Source organism: Montipora capricornis, unplaced genomic scaffold, assembly GCF_036669925.1.
Source record: "Montipora capricornis isolate CH-2021 unplaced genomic scaffold, ASM3666992v2 scaffold_473, whole genome shotgun sequence".
In the NCBI taxonomy this organism is placed as follows: Eukaryota; Metazoa; Cnidaria; class Anthozoa; order Scleractinia; family Acroporidae; genus Montipora; species Montipora capricornis.
This window is the reverse complement of record NW_027180210.1, coordinates 142,978-165,124: the sequence shown is the minus strand read 5'-3', so window position 1 is coordinate 165,124 and position 22,147 is coordinate 142,978. Positions and strand designations below refer to the sequence as shown.

The window sequence follows — 22,147 nt, the reverse complement described above, 5'->3', positions numbered from 1 at the left end:
GGCTGTTTTTTTTAGAAGTTTTTTTTATAAGTGTTGGGCTGTCCAGTCCTATCGATGAAAAACGTAGCTGGTTGTATTTGTTTTGAAGCACTACTTAGTGAAATGTCACTTATAGGACTTGGAATACCTTCAGAACGGAAAGAGAGATAACCTCACTTGTGAACGCTCCGAGTTTTTTTACGAACCACGTTTGGCGTACCTGTTACAGTAAGATCATCTCTCGCCCTTGGTTTCTTTCAAAGGCTTTCCTCTACCCACCATTCCAGCTTGATGATGCCAGACTGGGGGCTTCTGAAGAGACAACCCGCACTTATATTTTGGTAAGGTCTACCTACCTTGGCGTTTCAGATGGCACGTCACGAAGAAACAATACTTTTCCTTCCCAAACTGCCTTTGGGGTGAGGAGTTTGTTTTAATTTATTACAGCAACTTTTTGTTTTGTCTTTATTTTCGCTCTTTGTATTTGTCAAACGTATTCTTTTAAGTTTTCACTGACGTCTCACCTAATTTTTTTTTTCGATCATATATTTAGTCACAAACCGTTTTCGACCTTTCGGGGCAAAGTCACGCAACTCTGTCTCTCATCATCTTAACTATCATACTTTTAAAGTATCGTGCAGAACAGGCAAAATTCGTGCAAAAGAAACGTGTTTTGTTCGATTGAGACGCTTGGGCGAAGTTGGGGACTCGGGTTTCTACGGAGGTGAGCAAGGGACTTCCAAGTAAGGTTTTTACGGGGAGAAATCAATATCGCAGTATATACCCCGAGTTCATTCTTTTAGGGTTCTTACAAGAGAAGTGTCCGAAAAATAACGGCTTTTACTTCGTGTAGAAGACTCACATGACCTATCAAAAGCTTTAGGGGTTTTAGGCATTTAGAATTCTGATTAGGTATTGTTTCACGATTTTTGTTCTGTTGTTTTACGTCATGTGTGTCTTCTACACGAAGTAAAAGCCAAAATAACATAGGCCACCTTTTCTTCTTCCAAAGAAAACTTTCTACCAGTGGAGTCCAGTGCAAAGCCCGCCAGTGGAGAGGAAAGCTGAGAGTTCTAGCCCAGGGAAGACCATCATAACCATGCATATAGTACCCTTTCTTTGGCTGCACGTAAGATTAACATCTTATTTTCGTGGTTAAAACTGAAGGTTCTTATGTTTTTGCGATTTCAGCGTGAGAGCGTTCTTAACATGCTGTTCTTAAAGTTGGGTGGCGGGTGTACCTTCAGAAAGTTCGACTACTAATAAGGACCTGTTAGACTACAGTTTTACATTTCTTTATCATTATTCATAATGTTGCAAAACATTAAAGTTCTAAAGAGATTCTTAACTGACTCTCAGCCTGGGTGTGATCTTAGTATGACTCGTTAGTTATTAATCCAGCAGACCTGTACAAAACACAGGTAATACAGGTCGTTGTCTTACCAATACAGAGACAACCGTAACCATTTACCGACATTGAATGCTAACATTAATAATGCATGTAATTCAACTGAGTGGAGTGAAATGTGGTCTGCAATCATACTTGCGCAAGTTCTATTTAAAATCACAAGTATGATTTCAGACCAAAATTGCACAACATGAAGTTCAATTACCACTTTATTACATCCATTTAGAAGTCACACAATAATCATTTAATCGCTAAATTACAGGATTTTAGTCAGTACCAATATTTTATTGATCCAGTTAGGAAAAAAAAAATAGTGCGAGTTGGGAATAAATTGCACTGCTGAGAGCCAATCAGATTGCAAGGATCTTTATATCTCCTGTCCATTGGCATTATTGCACTCTCATTAAGACATCCAACAGTTAGTTTCTGTTGGTTTCATTTTACCTCTGTGTATAGTTTACACTTAGAAAGATATTAATAATTATTTATCATAATTGTTAATTAATAACAAATACACTTTGTAATTATACTGCGATAACAAATTACATGTAAGATTGGCATACTGATGCTTCAGTGCTTTTATACTCAGAAAACTTGTAAAGTGTGTATATACATGTATAATTGTTTTTATAATAATCATTACAGTACATGAGAGCTGCTTGTGGATTATCAAAGGAAAGGAACTTAGGAATTTTATTTCAGTGTTTAGTCGTTCTAGTGCTGGAGCACTAATTGGGGACACTGTAAACCAAAATTAACAATTAATGCAAATTAAGTCAAACGTTGGTTTTTGAGGAGAGGGGAAAACTAGAGTACCCGGGGAAAAACCTGTTGGTGCATAGTAGCAAAACCAACAGCAACTCAACCCACATTATGACGCCGAGTCTGGGAATCAAACCCAGGCTGCGTTGGTGGGAGGTGAGTGCTCTCACCACTATGCCTTCCCTGTACCTCCATCAGAGTTAAGCAGCAAGTAAAAGCAGTCGTAAAGAAAGACTGAAAAAATATCGGCGGCTTGAGCGTATGTCTGTGTGATTGTGCTGCACTATTCTAATAATTATTGGTAGAGCAGTGCTGTGCATTCTTACTGTCATGATAGGTGTCCTACACAAGCCTGGATTTCTTCAGGCTTTTGTCACAATTGCTTAAGTTGCTGGTTAATTGTGGTGACTCTAACTCCCATGTATTCAATTTCCACATTTCAAATATAATGACCATTTCAGATGTATATTCTGTATCATTCCTGCTTTTGATATTTCCTTTTAAATTTAAGTATTTGAAGTGTTAATAAACTAAGGTTTACTTGGCAATTGCATTTTATACCTGTTGGCCAGAATGTGCATAATGTTTACTCTTAAAGTGCTGCTATGGTCAAAAAATCACTTCTTTGTTTCCTTGAGATTTTCAAAGTGCATGTGATTGCTCAACACTTGACTGGCAATAATTTAAGCTGATTCTTATCCAAAGGCTATTTACTTTCAGTGTAAGTTTTGGATTTTCAGGGTCCACACAAAACTCACATTCCAAACTGACCGATTGGACCTCAGAGGGTTGGATCTAGGGAAAAGTGACATTGTTTACTCACTAGCTTAAAATTTCAGTGTGTGAACACAATTTATTATACATGTATATACATGTATGCAAAACATGAGTTTAAAAGTCTGAAAGCCTCAAACGCCTTTGAACCGGCCAGACTTAGTATTTTACTCTGTCTAACACCAGATGATTTTACTCGTCAATGAGGATCCCTCAGGAGTCAATGGGTTAATGTTCCCATTAATTCAGCTCCATACACACACATTGCATTCTTAACCTATTGAGTCTTTGATGTCATTTTAATTATCCTCAATCCTCAATCCAGCCCTCTCAAGATTTTAAAGGTAGTAATGGCAGACCATTAAAGAGGAAAATTCCAGTTAAAATACATGTAAACAGGTGTCTTTTTGGAATCAAGGCTTGAAACTTGGATCAGTTACTATTTAGTTTTGAAATCAAAAGAAAATAAAAATTGTTTTTTGGTCATAGTAGCACTTAAGATTCACATTAGTTTTTACCCTCTCTCAACAGATATGGATTTACACTTGGTTGAAAGATATCATTGCCCTTCAGAACTAATAGAGGCATAACTCAATCTGATTGAGCTCCCAAATTGTTTCACTGCCTTGCCATATACCACTGGTTACATCTGCATTAATTCACTGGTAAGAGTAAGGTTTGCTTCTTTTATGCATCATAAGAACTTCAATTTATGCCAACTTTGAACAATATTATTTCAACTGCAAATTGAAAGCACCTTTTGTGCCCATGTTATTTTCTACATTTTAATCACATTACAATGACATGGTTACAGTGTAGAAAATGATAGTATTATTTATGAATTTTAATTAGTACATTGCCACAATAATAATTATTAATGTCATCAAATATTTTAATGTATATTGTTATCAAATAATAATTTGCAAATAAGTTTAAGTAAGATGCTGATAGCTGTATCTTCTTCAACTGCAGCACCGGTACCAGGCCTGGGTCGGTTAACATTTCTTACAACTCCTGAACCTCTATTCCCACTGTATAAAGTAGCAAAGCATTTAAATTCTTTTGTGCATCATTCACCACTCCCTTGGCCACCAGAAAGTATTGAAGCGATTGGAGCCATTTCTTCCACCATGTTGCTTAGACACTGATGAATTACCTTAATGCAATCAAACAATGCTAGGGCTTGAATTTCAATGTTTGCCGCCGTCATTGTGCACAATCAATCCCATCCTTGTTGCCAGCGTTAAATACTGAGAAACCAACGGATCGTTACAGCTACGATGGATTCTAAAGACCAGATTAAATACCGTAATAAACCACGCAACATGACTTTTCACAACATGGCAACCATACTCAGAACAGCCTCGTTTTAATGCACATTCTTCAAAAAAACCACTAATTAACAAATAAATCACAAAGATCATATTCCTTTAATTTTCACCATAGTCATCAAACAGATTTTAGCATCAGATTGTCTAGTTTTATCCTTTCTCTTACACATTCATTTAATCACTTCCTGAAAAAAATTAAAGTTGTTTTGTATCAGAAAGATGTTTATATATTCAACAGTCGTTTTCTTTACACTATATACAGGATAGCAACACCTCCATCACTCGGGAATCTTAAGCCCTTGGTATGTTATCAGGCATTTTGATTTGGGGGCATTGTAACTGAAACTAAATCTGAGTGACCCCAGCTTGCACACAGACGACCCTCTGACACCAGCCATGAAATCTCAGACAGCGACCCGGTTTCGGTTCCTGTAAACATCCTATAACAGTCACAATACAGGTGACTGGTTGATCATCACGGCTATGTGGGCCTTGGGAAGCGCGAAAGTGGCACAAGCACCAAGTGGAGCGCGCTAGACTCTCCACCCAGCTTGGGGTCACGTGGCTGGCATCATTTGGCCATCTATCCTTACTCTATATTTCTTTTATGAAACAGGTGCTATGAAGAGAGGTGTTGCTTTCCCACTAACCTTAATATCCAAGTTTTACTACAATCTTTCTGAGTCTATTCATCTATTGATGTAACACACTCTTCGGGTGTTATCCAGGCAAACTTTGTTGTCATTGGTGAGCTGTGTCCTTTTGCAATTCAGTCCTAATCCTGCAAGTAAAGGGTGATTAGCACTGGCAATTACTATTATTTTATTATAAACTACAATCGATGCGAGTCTATTCACCTATTGATGTACACACACTAATCACGTGTTATCGAGGCAAACTTTACTGTCATTCGTGATGCTTGCAGTGTGTTTTGTTTAATCTGTGATGATCAGATTATGTACTGTTTTGTCAAGTTTTTCTGGGTGGTTTCATCAAGAGATGCACTTATCACCAGGCTGCAGATCATTATCAGAGTCCATGCACATTGACACTATGTCACTAGTAGCAGTCGCTTGTAATATCACAGCAAACTGGCAATTAATGCACAAAATTTGATGCTTTGAAAACCAAACCCATATTATCTTTTAAAACATACTTTTTCTTTACACTATACTAGAAATTAAGCAACACCTCTATCACTTGGGAATATTAAGCCCTTGGTATGTTATCAGGCATTTTGATTTGGTGGCATTGTAACTGAAACTAAATCTGAGTGACCCCAGCTTGAACACAGACGGTCCTCTGACACCAGCCATGAAATCTCAGACAGCGACCCGGTTATGGTTCCTGTAAACATCCTATAACAGTCACAATACAGAGAGCTGCTGAACTGTATTCAGCCTGTATTCAACAAAGTTGACTACTGTAATTGTGTGCAATGACCTGATAGATTGTACGGAGCATGACCTGGGATTGGTTGATCATCACGGCTATGTGGGCCTTGGGAAGCGCGAAAGTGGCACAAGCACCAAGTGGAGCGCGCTAGACTCTCCACCCAGCTTGGGGTCACGTGGCTGGCATCATTTGGCCATCTATCCTTACTCTATATTTCTTTTATGAAACAGGTGCTATGAAGAGAGGTGTTGCTTTCCCACTAACCTTAATATCCAAGTTTTACTACAATCTTTCTGAGTCTATTCATCTATTTATGTAACACACTCTTCGGATGTTATCCAGGCAAACTTTGTTGTGATTGGTGAGCTGTGCCCTTTTGCAATTCAGTCCTAATCCTGCAAGTAAAGGGTGATTAGCACTGCCAATTACTATTATTTTATTATAAACTACAATCGCTGTGTGTCTGTTTACCTATTGATGTACACACACTAATCACGTGTTATCGAGGCAAACTCTAGTGTCATTCGTGATGCTTGCAGTGTGTTTTGTTTAATCTGTGATGAGCAGATTATGTACTGTTTTGTCAAGTTTTTCTGGGTGGTTTCATCAAGAGATGCACTTATCACCAGGCTGCAGATCATTATCAGAGTCCATGCACATTGACACTATGTCACTAGTAGCAGTCGCTTGTAATATCACAGCAAACTGGCAATTAACGCACAAAATATGATGCTTTGAAAACCAAACCCATATTATCTTTCAAGAGAATTTGCAGGAACGGTGAAGTTTGTAAAACTGTTGCCTTCCATCAATATGCTTGCATGGCTTTGTCACCACAATCATCCAACAGATTTTAGCATCAGATTGTCTAGTGTTATCCTTTTTCTCAATCATTGACACTTATTCACTCCCTGAAAAAATTTGAAGTTGTTTTTGTATGAGGAAGATGTTTAAATTTTAAACATACTTTTTCTTTACACTATACTAGAAATTAAGCAACACCTCTATCACTTGGGAAAATTAAGCCCTTGGTATGTTATCAGGCATTTTGATTTGGTAGCATTGTAACTGAAACTAAATCTGAGTGACCCCAGCTTGAACACAGACGGTCCTCTGACACCAGCCATGAAATCTCAGACAGTGACCCGGTTATGGTTCCCGTAAACATCCTACAGTGTATAACAGTCACAATACAGAGAGCTGCTGAACTGTATTCAGCCTGTATTCAACAAAGTTGACTACTGTAATTATGTGCAATGACCTGATAGATTGTACGGAGCATGACCTGGGATTGGTTGATCATCACAGCTATGTGGGCCTTGGAAAGCGCGAAAGTGGCACAAGCACCAAGTGGAGCGCGCTAGACTCTCCACCCAGCTTGGGGTCACGTGGCTGACATCATTTGGCCATCTATCCTTACTCTATATTTCTTTTATGAAACAGGTGCTATGAAGAGAGGTGTTACTTTCCCACTAACCTTAATATCCAATTTTTACTAAAATCTTTCTGAGTCTATTCATCTATTGATGTAACACACTCTTCGGGTGTTATCCAGGCAAACTTTGTTGTCATTGGTGAGCTGTGTCCTTTTGGAATTAAGTCCTAATCCTGCAAGTAAAGGGTGATTAGCACTGGCAATTACTATTATTTTATTATAAACTACAATCGATGCGAGTCTATTCACCTATTGATTTACACACACTAATCATGTGTTATCGAAGCAAACTCTACTGTCATTCGTGATGCTTGCAGTGTGTTTTGTTTAATCTGTGATGATCAGATTATGTACTGTTTTGTCAAGTTTTTCTGGGTGGTTTCATCAAGAGATGCATTTATCACCAGGCTGCAGATCATTATCAGAGTCCATGCACATTGACACTATGTCACTAGTAGCAGTCGCTTGTAATATCACAGCAAACTGGCAATTAATGCACAAAATTTGATGCTTTGAAAACCAAACCCGTAGTATCTTTCAAAAGAATTTGCAGGAACGGTGAAGTTTGTAAAACTCTTGCCTTGCATCAATATCCTTGCATGGCTTTGTCACCACAATCATCCAACAGATTTTAGCATCAGATTGTCTAGTGTTATCCTTTTTCTCACTCCTTGACACTATTCACTCCCTGAAAAAATTTGAAGTTGTTTTTGTATCAGGAAGATGTTTAAATTTGAAACATACTTTTTCTTTACACTATACTAGAAATTAAGCAACACCTCTATCACTTGGGAATATTAAGCCCTTGGTATGTTATCAGGCATTTTGATTTGGTAGCATTGTAACTGAAACTAAATCTGAGTGACCCCAGCTTGAACACAGACGGTCCTCTGACACCAGCCATGAAATCTCAGACAGTGACCCGGTTATGGTTCCCGTAAACATCCTACAGCTTATAACAGTCACAATACAGAGAGCTGCTGAACTGAATTCAGCCTGTATTCAACAAAGTTGACTACTGTAATTGTGTGCAATGACCTGATAGATTGTACGGAGCATGACCTGGGATTGGTTGATCATCACGGCTATGTGGGCCTTGGGAAGCGCGAAAGTGGCACAAGCACCAAGTGGAGCGCGCTAGACTCTCCACCCAGCTTGGGGTCACGTGGCTGGCATCATTTGGCCATCTATCCTTACTCTATATTTCTTTTATGAAACAGGTGCTATGAAGAGAGGTGTTGCTTTTCCACTAACCTTAATATCCAAGTTTTACTACAATCTTTCTGAGTCTATTCATCTATTGATGTAACACACTCTTCGGATGTTATCCAGGGAAACTTTGTTGTGATTGGTGAGCTGTGTCCTTTTGCAATTCAGTCCTAATCCTGCAAGTAAAGGGTGATTAGCACTAACAATTACTATTATTTTATTATAAACTACATGTACAATCGATGCGAGTCTATTCACCTATTGATGTACACACACTAATCACGTGTTATCGAGGCAAACTTTCCTGTGATTCGTGATGCTTGCAGTGTGTTTTTTTTAATCTGTGATGATCAGATTATGTACTGTTTTGTCAAGTTTTTCTGGGTGGTTTCATCAAGAGATGCACTTATCACCAGGCTGCAGATCATTATCAGAGTCCATGCACATTGACACTATGTTACTAGTAGCAGTCGCTTGTAATTTCACAGCAAACTGGCAATTAATGCGCAAAATATGATGCTTTGAAAACCAGACCCATATTATCTTTCAAGAGAATTTGCAGGAACGGTGAAGTTTGTAAAAGTGTTGCCTTCCATCAATATGCTTACATGGCTTTGTCACCACAATCATCCAACAGATTTTAGCATCAGATTGTCTAGTGTTATCCTTTTTCTCACTCATTGACACTTATTCACTCCCTGAAAAAATTTGAAGTTGTTTTTGTATGAGGAAGATGTTTAAATTTTAAACATACTTTTTCTTTACACTATACTAGAAATTAAGCAACACCTCTATCACTTGGGAAAATTAAGCCCTTGGTATGTTATCAGGCATTTTGATTTGGTAGCATTGTAACTGAAACTAAATCTGAGTGACCCCAGCTTGAACACAGACGGTCCTCTGACACCAGCCATGAAATCTCAGACAGCGACCCGGTTATGGTTCCCGTAAACATCCTACAGTAAATAACAGTCACAATACAGAGAGCTGCTGAACTGTATTCAGCCTGTATTCAACAAAGTTGACTACTGTAATTGTGTGCAATGACCTGATTGATTGTACAGAGCATGACCTGGGATTGGTTGATCATCACGGCTATGTGGGCCTTGGGAAGCGCGAAAGTGGCACAAGCACCAAGTGGAGCGCGCTAGACTCTCCACCCAGCTTGGGGTCACGTGGCTGGCATCATTTGGCCATCTATCCTTACTCTATATTTCTTTTATGAAACAGGTGGTATGAAGAGAGGTGTTGCTTTCCCACTAACCTTAATATCCAATTTTTACTACATGTACAATCTTTCTGAGTCTATTCATCTATTGATCTAACACACTCTTCGGGTGTTATCCAGGCAAACTTTATTGTGATTGGTGAGCTGTGTCCTTTTGCAATTAGGTCCTAATCCTGCAAGTAAAGGGTGATTAGCACTGTCAATTACTATTATTTTATTATAAACTACAATCGATGCGAGTCTATTCACCTATTGATGTACACACACTAATCACATGTTTTCGAAGCAAACTCTACTGTCATTCGTAATGCTTGCAGTGTGTTTTGTTTAATCTGTGATGATCAGATTATGTACTGTTTTGTCAAGTTTTTCTGGTTGGTTTCATCTAGAGATGCACTTATCACCACGCTGCAAATCATTATCAGAGTCCATGCACATTAACACTATGTCACTAGTAGCAGTCGCTTGTAATATCACAGCAAACTGGCAATTAATGCACAAAATTTGATGCTTTGAAAACCAAACCCATATTATCTTTCAAGAGAATTTGCAGAAACGGTGAAGTTTGTAAAACTGTTGCCTTCCATCAATATGCTTGCATGGCTTTGTCACCACAATCATCCAACAGATTTTAGCATCAGATTGTCTAGTGTTATCCTTTTTCTCACTCATTGACACTTATTCACTCCCTGAAAAAATTTGAAGTTGTTTTTGTATGAGGAAGATGTTTAAATTTTAAACATACTTTTTCTTTACACTATACTAGAAATTAAGCAACACCTCTATCACTTGGGAATATTAAGCCCTTGGTATGTTATCAGGCATTTTGATTTGGTGGCATTGTAACTGAAACTAAATCTGAGTGACCCCAGCTTGAACACAGACGGTCCTCTGACACCAGCCATGAAATCTCAGACAGCGACCCGGTTATGGTTCCTGTAAACATCCTATAACAGTCACAATACAGAGAGCTGCTGAACTGTATTCAGCCTGTATTCAACAAAGTTGACTACTGTAATTGTGTGCAATGACCTGATAGATTGTACGGAGCATGACCTAAGATGGGTTGATCATCACGGCTATGTGGGCCTTGGGAAGCGCGAAAGTGGCACAAGCACCAAGTGGAGCGCGCTAGACTCTCCACCCAGCTTGGGGTCACGTGGCTGGCATCATTTGGCCATCTATCCTTACTCTATATTTCTTTTATGAAACAGGTGCTATTAAGAGAGGTGTTGCTTTCCCACTAATCTTAATATCCAAGTTTTACTAAAATTTTTTTGAGTCTATTCATCTATTGATGTAACACACTCTTCGGGTGTTATCCAGGCAAACTTTGTTGTCATTGGTGAGCTTTGTCCTTTTGCAATTCAGTCCTAATCCTGCAAGTAAAGGGTGATTAGCACTGGCAATTACTATTATTTTATTATAACTAGATGTAAAATCGATGCGAGTCTATTCACCTATTGATGTACACACACTAATCACGTGTTATCGAGGCAAACTTTACTGTCATTCGTGATGCTTGCAGTGTGTTTTGTTTAATCTGTGATGATCAGATTATGTACTGTTTTGTCAAGTTTTTCTGGGTGGTTTCATCAAGAGATGCACTTATCACCAGGCTGCAGATCATTATCAGAGTCCATGCACATTGACACTATGTCACTAGTAGCAGTCGCTTGTAATATCACAGCAAACTGGCAATTAATGCACAAAATTTGATGCTTTGAAAACCAAACCCATATTATCTTTCAAAAGAATTTGCAGGAACGGTGAAGTTTGTAAAACTGTTGCCTTCCATCAATATGCTTGCATGGCTTTGTCACCACAATCATCCAACTGATTTTAGCATCAGATTGTCTAGTGTTATCCTTTTTCTCACTCATTGACACTATTCACTCCCGGAAAAAATTTGAAGTTTTTGTATGAGGAAGATGTTTAAATTTTAAACATACTTTTTCTTTACACTATACTAGAAATTAAGCAACACCTTTATCACTTGGGAAAATTAAGCCCTTGGTATGTTATCAGGCATTTTGATTTGGTAGCATTGTAACTGAAACTAAATCTGAGTGACCCCAGCTTGAACACAGACGGTCCTCTGACACCAGCCATGAAATCTCAGACAGTGACCCGGTTATGGTTCCCGTAAACATCCTACAGCTTATAACAGTCACAATACAGAGAGCTGCTGAACTGAATTCAGCCTGTATTCAACAAAGTTGACTACTGTAATTATGTGCAATGACCTGATAGATTGTACGGAGCATGACCTGGGATTGGTTGATCATCACGGCTATGTGAGCCTTGGGAAGGGCGGAAAGTGGCACAAGCACCAAGTGGAGCGCGCTAGACTCTCCACCCAGCTTGGGGTCACGTGGCTGGCATCATTTGGCCATCTATCCTTACTCTATATTTCTTTTATGAAACAGGTGCTATGAAGACCGGTGTTGCTTTCCCACTAACCTTAATATCCAAGTTTTACTACAATCTTTCTGAGTCTATTCATCTATTGATGTAACACACTCTTCGGGTGTTATCCAGGCAAACTTTGTTGTCATTGGTGAGCTGTTCCCTTTTGCAATTAAGTCGTAATCCTGCAAGTAAAAAGTGATTAGCACTGCCAATTACTATTATTTTATTATAAACTACATGTACAATCGCTGCGAGTCTATTCACCTATTGATGTACACACACTAATCACGTGTTATCTAGGCAAACTCTACTGTCATTCGTGATGCTTGCAGTGTGTTTTGTTTAATCTGTGATGATCAGATTATGTACTGTTTTGTCAAGTTTTTCTGGGTGGTTTCATCAAGAGATGCACTTATCACCAGGCTGCAGATCATTATCAGAGTCCATGCACATTGACACTATGTCACTAGTAGCAGTCGCTTGTAATATCACAGCAAACTGGCAATTAACGCACAAAATATGATGCTTTGAAAACCAGACCCATATTATCTTTCAAAAGAATTTGCAGGAACGGTAAAGTTTGTAAAACTCTTGCCTTGCATCAATATGCTTGCATGGCTTTGTCACCACAATCATCCAACAGATTTTAGCATCAGATTGTCTAGTGTTATCCTTTTTCTCACTCATTGACACTTATTCACTCCCTGAAAAAATTTGAAGTTGTTTTTGTATGAGGAAGATGTTTAAATTTTAAACATACTTTTTCTTTACACTATACTAGAAATTAAGCAACACCTCTATCACTTGGGAATATTAAGCCCTTGGTATGTTATCAGGCATTTTGATTTGGTAGCATTGTAACTGAAACTAAATCTGAGTGACCCCAGCTTGAACACAGACGGTCCTCTGACACCAGCCATGAAATCTCAGACAGTGACCCGGTTATGGTTCACGTAAACATCCTACAGCTTATAACAGTCACGATACAGAGAGCTGCTGAACTGAATTCAGCCTGTATTCAACAAAGTTGACTACTGTAATTGTGTGCAATGACCTGATAGATTGTACGGAGCATGACCTGGGATTGGTTGATCATCACGGCTATGTGGGCCTTGGGAAGCGCGAAAGTGGCACAAGCACCAAGTGGAGCGCGCTAGACTCTCCACCCAGTTTGGGGTCATTTGGCTGACATCATTTGGCCATCTATCCTTACTCTATATTTCTTTTATGAAACAGGTGCTATGAAGAGAGGTGTTACTTTCCCACTAACCTTAATATCCAATTTTTACTAAAATCTTTCTGAGTCTATTCATCTATTGATGTAACACACTCTTCGGGTGTTATCCAGGCAAACTTTGTTGTCATTGGTGAGCTGTGTCCTTTTGCAATTCAGTCCTAATCCTGCAAGTAAATGGTGATTAGCACTGGCAATTACTATTATTTTATTATAAACTACAATCGATGCGAGTCTATTCACCTATTGATTTACACACACTAATCATGTGTTATCGAAGCAAACTCTACTGTCATTCGTGATGCTTGCAGTGTGTTTTGTTTAATCTGTGATGATCAGATTATGTACTGTTTTGTCAAGTTTTTCTGGGTGGTTTCATCAAGAGATGCACTTATCACCAGGCTGCAGATCATTATCAGAGTCCATGCACATTGACACTATGTCACTAGTAGCAGTCGCTTGTAATATCACAGCAAACTGGCAATTAATGCACAAAATTTGATGCTTTGAAAACCAAACCCGTAGTATCTTTCAAAAGAATTTGCAGGAACGGTGAAGTTTGTAAAACTCTTGCCTTGCATCAATATCCTTGCATGGCTTTGTCACCACAATCATCCAACAGATTTTAGCATCAGATTGTCTAGTGTTATCCTTTTTCTCACTCCTTGACACTATTCACTCCCTGAAAAAATTTGAAGTTGTTTTTGTATGAGGAAGATGTTTAAATTTTAAACATACTTTTTCTTTACACTATAATACTAGAAATTAAGCAACACCTCTATCACTTGGGAATATTAAGCCCTTGGTATGTTATCAGGCATTTTGATTTGGTAGCATTGTAACTGAAACTAAATCTGAGTGACCCCAGCTTGAACACAGACGGTCCTCTGACACCAGCCATGAAATCTCAGACAGTAACCCGGTTATGGTTCCCGTAAACATCCTACAGCTTATAACAGTCACGATACAGAGAGCTGCTGAACTGAATTCAGCCTGTATTCAACAAAGTTGACTACTGTAATTGTGTGCAATGACCTGATAGATTGTACGGAGCATGACCTGGGATTGGTTGATCATCACGGCTATGTGGGCCTTGGGAAGGGCGGAAAGTGGCACAAGCACCAAGTAAAGCGCGCTAGACTCTCCACCCAGTTTGGGGTCACGTGGCTGGCATCATTTGGCCATCTATCCTTACTCTATATTTCTTTTATGAAACAGGTGCTATGAAGAGAGGTGTTGCTTTCCCACTAACCTTAATATCCAAGTTTTACTACAATCTTTCTGAGTCTATTCATCTATTGATGTAACACACTCTTCGGGTGTTATCCAGGCAAACTTTGTTGTCATTGGTGAGCTGTTCCCTTTTGCAATTAAGTCGTAATCCTGCAAGTAAAAAGTGATTAGCACTGCCAATTACTATTATTTTATTATAAACTACATGTACAATCGCTGCGAGTCTATTCACCTATTGATGTACACACACTAATCACGTGTTATCGAGGCAAACTCTAGTGTCATTCGTGATGCTTGCAGTGTGTTTTGTTTAATCTGTGATGAGCAGATTATGTACTGTTTTGTCAAGTTTTGCTGGGTGGTTTCATCAAGAGATGCACTTATCACCAGGCTGCAGATCATTATCAGAGTCCATGCACATTGACACTATGTCACTAGTAGCAGTCGCTTGTAATATCACAGCAAACTGGCAATTAATGCACAAAATTTGATGCTTTGAAAACCAAACCCATATTATCTTTCAAAAGAATTTGCAGGAACGGTGAAGTTTGTAAAACTGTTGCCTTCCATCAATATGCTTGCATGGCTTTGTCACCACAATCATCCAACAGATTTTAGCATCAGATTGTCTAGTGTTATCCTTTTTCTCACTCATTGACACTTATTCACTCCCTGAAAAAATTTGAAGTTGTTTTTGTATGAGGAAGATGTTTAAATTTTAAACATACTTTTTCTTTACACTATACTAGAAATTAAGCAACACCTCTATCACTTGGGAATATTAAGCCCTTGGTATGTTATCAGGCATTTTGATTTGGTGGCATTGTAACTGAAACTAAATCTGAGTGACCCCAGCTTGAACACAGACGGTCCTCTGACACCAGCCATGAAATCTCAGACAGTGACCCGGTTATGGTTCCCGTAAACATCCTACAGTGTATAACAGTGTCAATACAGAGAGCTGCTGAACTGAATTCAGCCTGTATTCAACAAAGTTGACTACTGTAATTGTGTGCAATGACCTGATAGATTGTACGGAGCATGACCTGGGATTGGTTGATCATCACGGCTATGTGGGCCTTGGGAAGCGCGAAAGTGGCACAAGCACCAAGTGGAGCGCGCTAGACTCTCCACCCAGCTTGGGGTCATGTGGCTGGCATCATTTGGCCATCTATCCTTACTCTATATTTCTTTTATGAAACAGGTGCTATGAAGAGAGGTGTTACTTTCCCACTAACCTTAATATCCAATTTTTACTACAATCTTTCTGAGTCTATTCATCTATTGATGTAACACACTCTTCGGGTGTTATCCAGGCAAACTTTGTTGTCATTGGTGAGCTGTGTCCTTTTGCAATTCAGTCCTAATCCTGCAAGTAAATGGTGATTAGCACTGGCAATTACTATTATTTTATTATAAACTACAATCGATGCGAGTCTATTCACCTATTGATTTACACACACTAATCATGTGTTATCGAAGCAAACTCTACTGTCATTCGTGATGCTTGCAGTGTGTTTTGTTTAATCTGTGATGATCAGATTATGTACTGTTTTGTCAAGTTTTTCTGGGTGGTTTCATCAAGAGATGCACTTATCACCAGGCTGCAGATCATTATCAGAGTCCATGCACATTGACACTATGTCACTAGTAGCAGTCGCTTGTAATATCACAGCAAACTGGCAATTAATGCACAAAATTTGATGCTTTGAAAACCAAACCCGTATTATCTTTCAAAAGAATTTGCAGGAACGGTGAAGTTTGTAAAACTGTTGCCTTCCATCAATATCCTTGCATGGCTTTGTCACCACAATCATCCAACAGATTTTAGCATCAGATTGTCTAGTGTTATCCTTTTTCTCACTCATTGACACTTATTCACTCCCTGAAAAAATTTGAAGTTGTTTTTGTATGAGGAAGATGTTTAAATTTTAAACATACTTTTTCTTTACACTATACTAGAAATTAAGCAACACCTCTATCACTTGGGAATATTAAGCCCTTGGTATGTTATCAGGCATTTTGATTTGGTAGCATTGTAACTGAAACTAAATCTGAGTGACCCCAGCTTGAACACAGACGGTCCTCTGACACCAGCCATGAAATCTCAGACAGTGACCCGGTTATGGTTCCCGTAAACATCCTACAGCTTATAACAGTCACAATACAGAGAGCTGCTGAACTGAATTCAGCCTGTATTCAACAAAGTTGACTACTGCAATTGTGTGCAATGACCTGATAGATTGTACAGAGCATGACCTGGGATTGGTTGATCATCACGGCTATGTGAGCCTTGGGAAGGGCGGAAAGTGGCACAAGCACCAAGTAAAGCGCGCGAGACTCTCCACCCAGCTTGGGGTCACGTGGCTGACATCATTTGGCCATCTATCCTTACTCTATATTTCTTTTATGAAACAGGTGCTATGAAGAGAGGTGTTACTTTCCCACTAACCTTAATATCCAATTTTTACTACAATCTTTCTAAGTCTATTCATCTATTAATGTAACACACTCTTCGGGTGTTATCCAGGCAAACTTTGTGGTCATTGGTGAGCTGTTCCCTTTTGCAATTAAGTCCTAATCCTGCAAGTAAAGAGTGATTAGCAGTGCCAATTACTATTATTTTATTATAAACTAGATGTACAATCGATGCGAGTCTATTCACCTGTTGATGTACACACACTAATCACGTGTTATCGAGGCAAACTCTAGTGTCATTCGTGATGCTTGCAGTGTGTTTTGTTTAATCTGTGATGATCAGATTATGTACTGTTTTGTCAAGTTTTTCTGGGTGGTTTCATCAAGAGATGCACTTATCACCAGGCTGCAGATCATTATCAGAGTCCATGCACATTGACACTATGTCACTAGTAGCAGTCGCTTGTAATATCACAGCAAACTGGCAATTAATGCACAAAATTTGATGCTTTGAAAACCAAACCCATATTATCTTTCAAGAGAATTTGCAGAAACGGTGAAGTTTGTAAAACTGTTGCCTTCCATCAATATGCTTACATGGCTTTGTCACCACAATCATCCAACAGATTTTAGCATCAGATTGTCTAGTGTTATCCTTTTTCTCACTCATTGACACTTATTCACTCCCTGAAAAAATTTGAAGTTGTTTTTGTATGAGGAAGATGTTTAAATTTTAAACATACTTTTTCTTTACACTATACTAGAAATTAAGCAACACCTCTATCACTTGGGAAAATTAAGCCCTTGGTATGTTATCAGGCATTTTGATTTGGTAGCATTGTAACTGAAACTAAATCTGAGTGACCCCAGCTTGAACACAGACGGTCCTCTGACACCAGCCATGAAATCTTAGACAGTGACCCGGTTATGGTTCCCCTAAACATCCTACAGTGTATAACAGTGTCAATACAGAGAGCTGCTGAACTGTATTCAGCCTGTATTCAACAAAGTTGACTACTGTAATTATGTGCAATGACCTGATAGATTGTACCGAGCATGACCTGGGATTGGTTGATCATCACGGCTATGTGGGCCTTCGGAAGCGCGAAAGTGGCACAAGGACCAAGTGGAGCGCGCTAGACTCTCCACCCAGCTTGGGGTCACGTGGCTGGCATCATTTGGCCATCTATCCTTACTCTATATTTCTTTTATGAAACAGGTGCTATTAAGAGAGGTGTTGCTTTCCCACTAATCTTAATATCCAAGTTTTACTAAAATTTTTTTGAGTCTATTCATCTATTGATGTAACACACTCTTCGGGTGTTATCCAGGCAAACTTTGTTGTCATTGGTGAGCTGTGTCCTTTTGCAATTCAGTCCTAATCCTGCAAGTAAAGGGTGATTAGCACTGGCAATTACTATTATTTTATTATAAACTACAATCGATGCGAGTCTATTCACCTATTGATTTACACACACTAATCATGTGTTATCGAAGCAAACTCTACTGTCATTCGTGATGCTTGCAGTGTGTTTTGTTTAATCTGTGATGATCAGATTATGTACTGTTTTGTCAAGTTTTTCTGGGTGGTTTCATCAAGAGATGCACTTATCACCAGGCTGCAGATCATTATCAGAGTCCATGCACATTGACACTATGTCACTAGTAGCAGTCGCTTGTAATATCACAGCAAACTGGCAATTAATGCACAAAATTTGATGCTTTGAAAACCAAACCCATATTATCTTTCAAAAGAATTTGCAGGAACGGTGAAGTTTGTAAAACTGTTGCCTTCCATCAATATGCTTGCATGGCTTTGTCACCACAATCATCCAACAGATTTTAGCATCAGATTGTCTAGTGTTATCCTTTTTCTCACTCCTTGACACTATTCACTCCCTGAAAAAATTTGAAGTTGTTTTTGTATGAGGAAGATGTTTAAATTTTAAACATACTTTTTCTTTACACTATACTAGAAATTAAGCAACACCTCTATCACTTGGGAAAATTAAGCCCTTGGTATGTTATCAGGCATTTTGATTTGGTAGCATTGTAACTGAAACTAAATCTGAGTGACCCCAGCTTGAACACAGACGGTCCTCTGACACCAGCCATGAAATTTCAGACAGTGACCCGGTTATGGTTCCCGTAAACATCCTACAGTGTATAACAGTGTCAATACAGAGAGCTGCTGAACTGTATTCAGCCTGTATTCAACAAAGTTGACTACTCTAATTGTGTGCAATGACCTGATAGATTGTACGGAGCATGACCTGGGATTGGTTGATCATCACGGCTATGTGGGCCTTGGGAAGCGCAAAAGTGGCACAAGCACCAAGTGGAGCGCGCTAGACTCTCCACCCAGTTTGGGGTCACGTGGCTGGCATCATTTGGCCATCTATCCTTACTCTATATTTCTTTTATGAAACAGGTGCTATGAAGAGAGGTGTTGCTTTCCCACTAACCTTAATATCCAAGTTTTACTACAATCTTTCTGAGTCTATTCATCTATTGATGTAACACACTCTTCGGGTGTTATCCAGGCAAACTTTGTTGTGATTGGTGAGCTGTGTCCTTTTGCAATTCAGTCCTAATCCTGCAAGTAAAGGGTGATTAGCACTAACAATTACTATTATTTATTATAAACTAGATGTACAATCGATGCGAGTCTATTCACCTATTGATGTACACACACTAATCACGTGTTATCGAGGGAAACTCTACTGTCATTCGTGATGCTTGCAGTGTGTTTTTTTTAATCTGTGATGATCAGATTATGTACTGTTTTGTCAAGTTTTTCTGGGTGGTTTCATCAAGAGATGCACTTATCACCAGGCTGCAGATCATTGTCAGAGTCCATGCACATTGACACTATGTCACTAGTAGCAGTCGCTTGTAATATCACAGCAAACTGGCAATTAATGCACAAAATATGATGCTTTGAAAACCAACCCATATTATCTTTCAAGAGAATTTGCAGGAAAGGTGAAGTTTGTAAAACTCTTGCCTTCTATCAATATGCTTACATGGCTTTGTCACCACAATCATCCAACAGATTTTAGCATCAGATTGTCTAGTGTTATCCTTTTTCTCACTCATTGACACTTATTCACTCCCTGAAAAAATTTGAAGTTGTTTTTGTATGAGGAAGATGTTTAAATTTTAAACATACTTTTTCTTTACACTATACGAGAATTTAAGCAACACCTCTATAACTTGGAAATATTAAGCCCTTGGTATGTTATCAGGCATTTTGATTTGGTAGCATTGTAACTGAAACTAAATCTGAGTGACCCCAGCTTGAACACAGACGGTCCTCTGACACCAGCCATGAAATCTCAGACAGTGACCCGGTTATGGTTCCCGTAAACATCCTACGGTAAATAACAGTCACAATACAGAGAGCTTCTAAACTGAATTCAGCCTGTATTCAACAAAGTTGACTACTGTAATTGTGTGCAATGACCTGATAGATTGTACGGAGCATGACCTGGGATTGGTTGACCATCACGGCTATGTGGGCCTTGGGAAGCGCGAAAGTGGCACAAGCACCAAGTGGAGCGCGCTAGACTCTCCACCCAGCTTGGGGTCACGTGGCTGACATCATTTGGCCATCTATCCTTACTCTATATTTCTTTTATGAAACAGGTGCTATGAAGAGAGGTGTTACTTTCCCACTAACCTTAATATCCAATTTTTACTACAATCTTTCTGAGTCTATTCATCTATTGATGTAACACACTCTTCGGGTGTTATCCAGGCAAACTTTGTTGTCACTGGTGAGCTGTGTCCTTTTGCAATTCAGTCCTAATCCTGCAAGTAAAGGGTGATTTGCACTGCCAATTACTATTATTTTATTATAAACTAGATGTAAAATCGATGCGAGTCTATTCACCTATTGATTTACACACACTAATCACGTGTTATCGAGGCAAACTCTACTGTCATTCGTGATGCTTGCAGTGTGTTTTGTTTAATCTGTGATGATCAGATTATGTACTGTTTTGTCAAGTTTTTCTGGGTGGTTTCATCAAGAGATGCACTTATCACCAGGCTGCAGATCATTATCAGAGTCCATGCACATTGACACTATGTCACTAGTAGCAGTCGCTTGTAATATCACAGCAAACTGGCAATTAATGCACAAAATTTGATGCTTTGAAAACCAAACCCATATTATCTTTCAAAAGAATTTGCAGGAACGGTGAAGTTTGTAAAACTGTTGCCTTCCATCAATATGCTTGCATGGCTTTGTCACCACAATCATCCAACAGATTTTAGCAGCATCAGATTGTCTAGTGTTATCCTTTTTCTCACTTGACACTACTATTCACTCCCTGAAAAAATTTGAAGTTTTTGTATGAGGAAGATGTTTAAATTTTAAACATACTTTTTCTTTACACTATACTAGAAATTAAGCAACACCTCTATCACTTGGGAATATTAAGCCCTTGGTATGTTATCAGGCATTTTGATTTGGTAGCATTGTAACTGAAACTAAATCTGAGTGACCCCAGCTTGAACACAGACGGTCCTCTGACACCAGCCATGAAATCTCAGACAGTGACCCGGTTATGGTTCCCGTAAACATCCTACAGCTTATAACAGTCACAATACAGAGAGCTGCTGAACTGAATTCAGCCTGTATTCAACAAAGTTGACTACTGTAATTGTGTGCAATGACCTGATAGATTGTACGGAGCATGACCTAAGATTGGTAGATCATCACGGCTATGTGGGCCTTGGGAAGCGCAAAATTGGCACAAGGACCAAGTAAAGCGCGCGGGACTCTCCACCCAGCTTGGGGTCACGTGGCTGGCATCATTTGGCCATCTATCCTTACTCTATATTTCCTTTATGAAACAGGTGCTATGAAGAGAGGTGTTGCTTTTCCACTAACCTTAATATCCAAGTTTTACTACAATCTTTCTGAGTCTATTCATCTATTGATGTAACACACTCTTCGGATGTTATCCAGGGAAACTTTGTTGTGATTGGTGAGCTGTTCCCTTTTGCAATTAAGTCGTAATCCTGCAAGTAAAAAGTGATTAGCACTGCCAATTACTATTATTTTATTATAAACTACAATCGATGCGAGTCTGTTCAGCTATTGATGTACACACACTAATCACGTGTTATCGAGGCAAACTTTACTGTCATTCGTGATGCTTGCAGTGTGTTTTGTTTAATCTGTGATGATCAGATTATGTACTGTTTTGTCAAGTTTTTCTGGGTGGTTTCATCAAGAGATGCACTTATCACCAGGCTGCAGATCATTATCAGAGTCCATGCACATTGACACTATGTCACTAGTAGCAGTCGCTTGTAA

At 39.0% G+C, this 22,147-nt stretch overlaps 1 long non-coding RNA gene across 1 annotated transcript; it reads left to right on the top strand.

The window, feature by feature from the left end:
• Positions 1 to 573: 573 nt before the first annotated feature.
• On the top strand, positions 574 to 3,548 carry LOC138036244 (uncharacterized). Its single transcript, XR_011129820.1, has 3 exons — positions 574 to 703; positions 992 to 1,108; positions 3,455 to 3,548. It is a non-coding gene; the product is annotated as an uncharacterized lncRNA (long non-coding RNA).
• Positions 3,549 to 22,147: the final 18,599 nt, after the last annotated feature.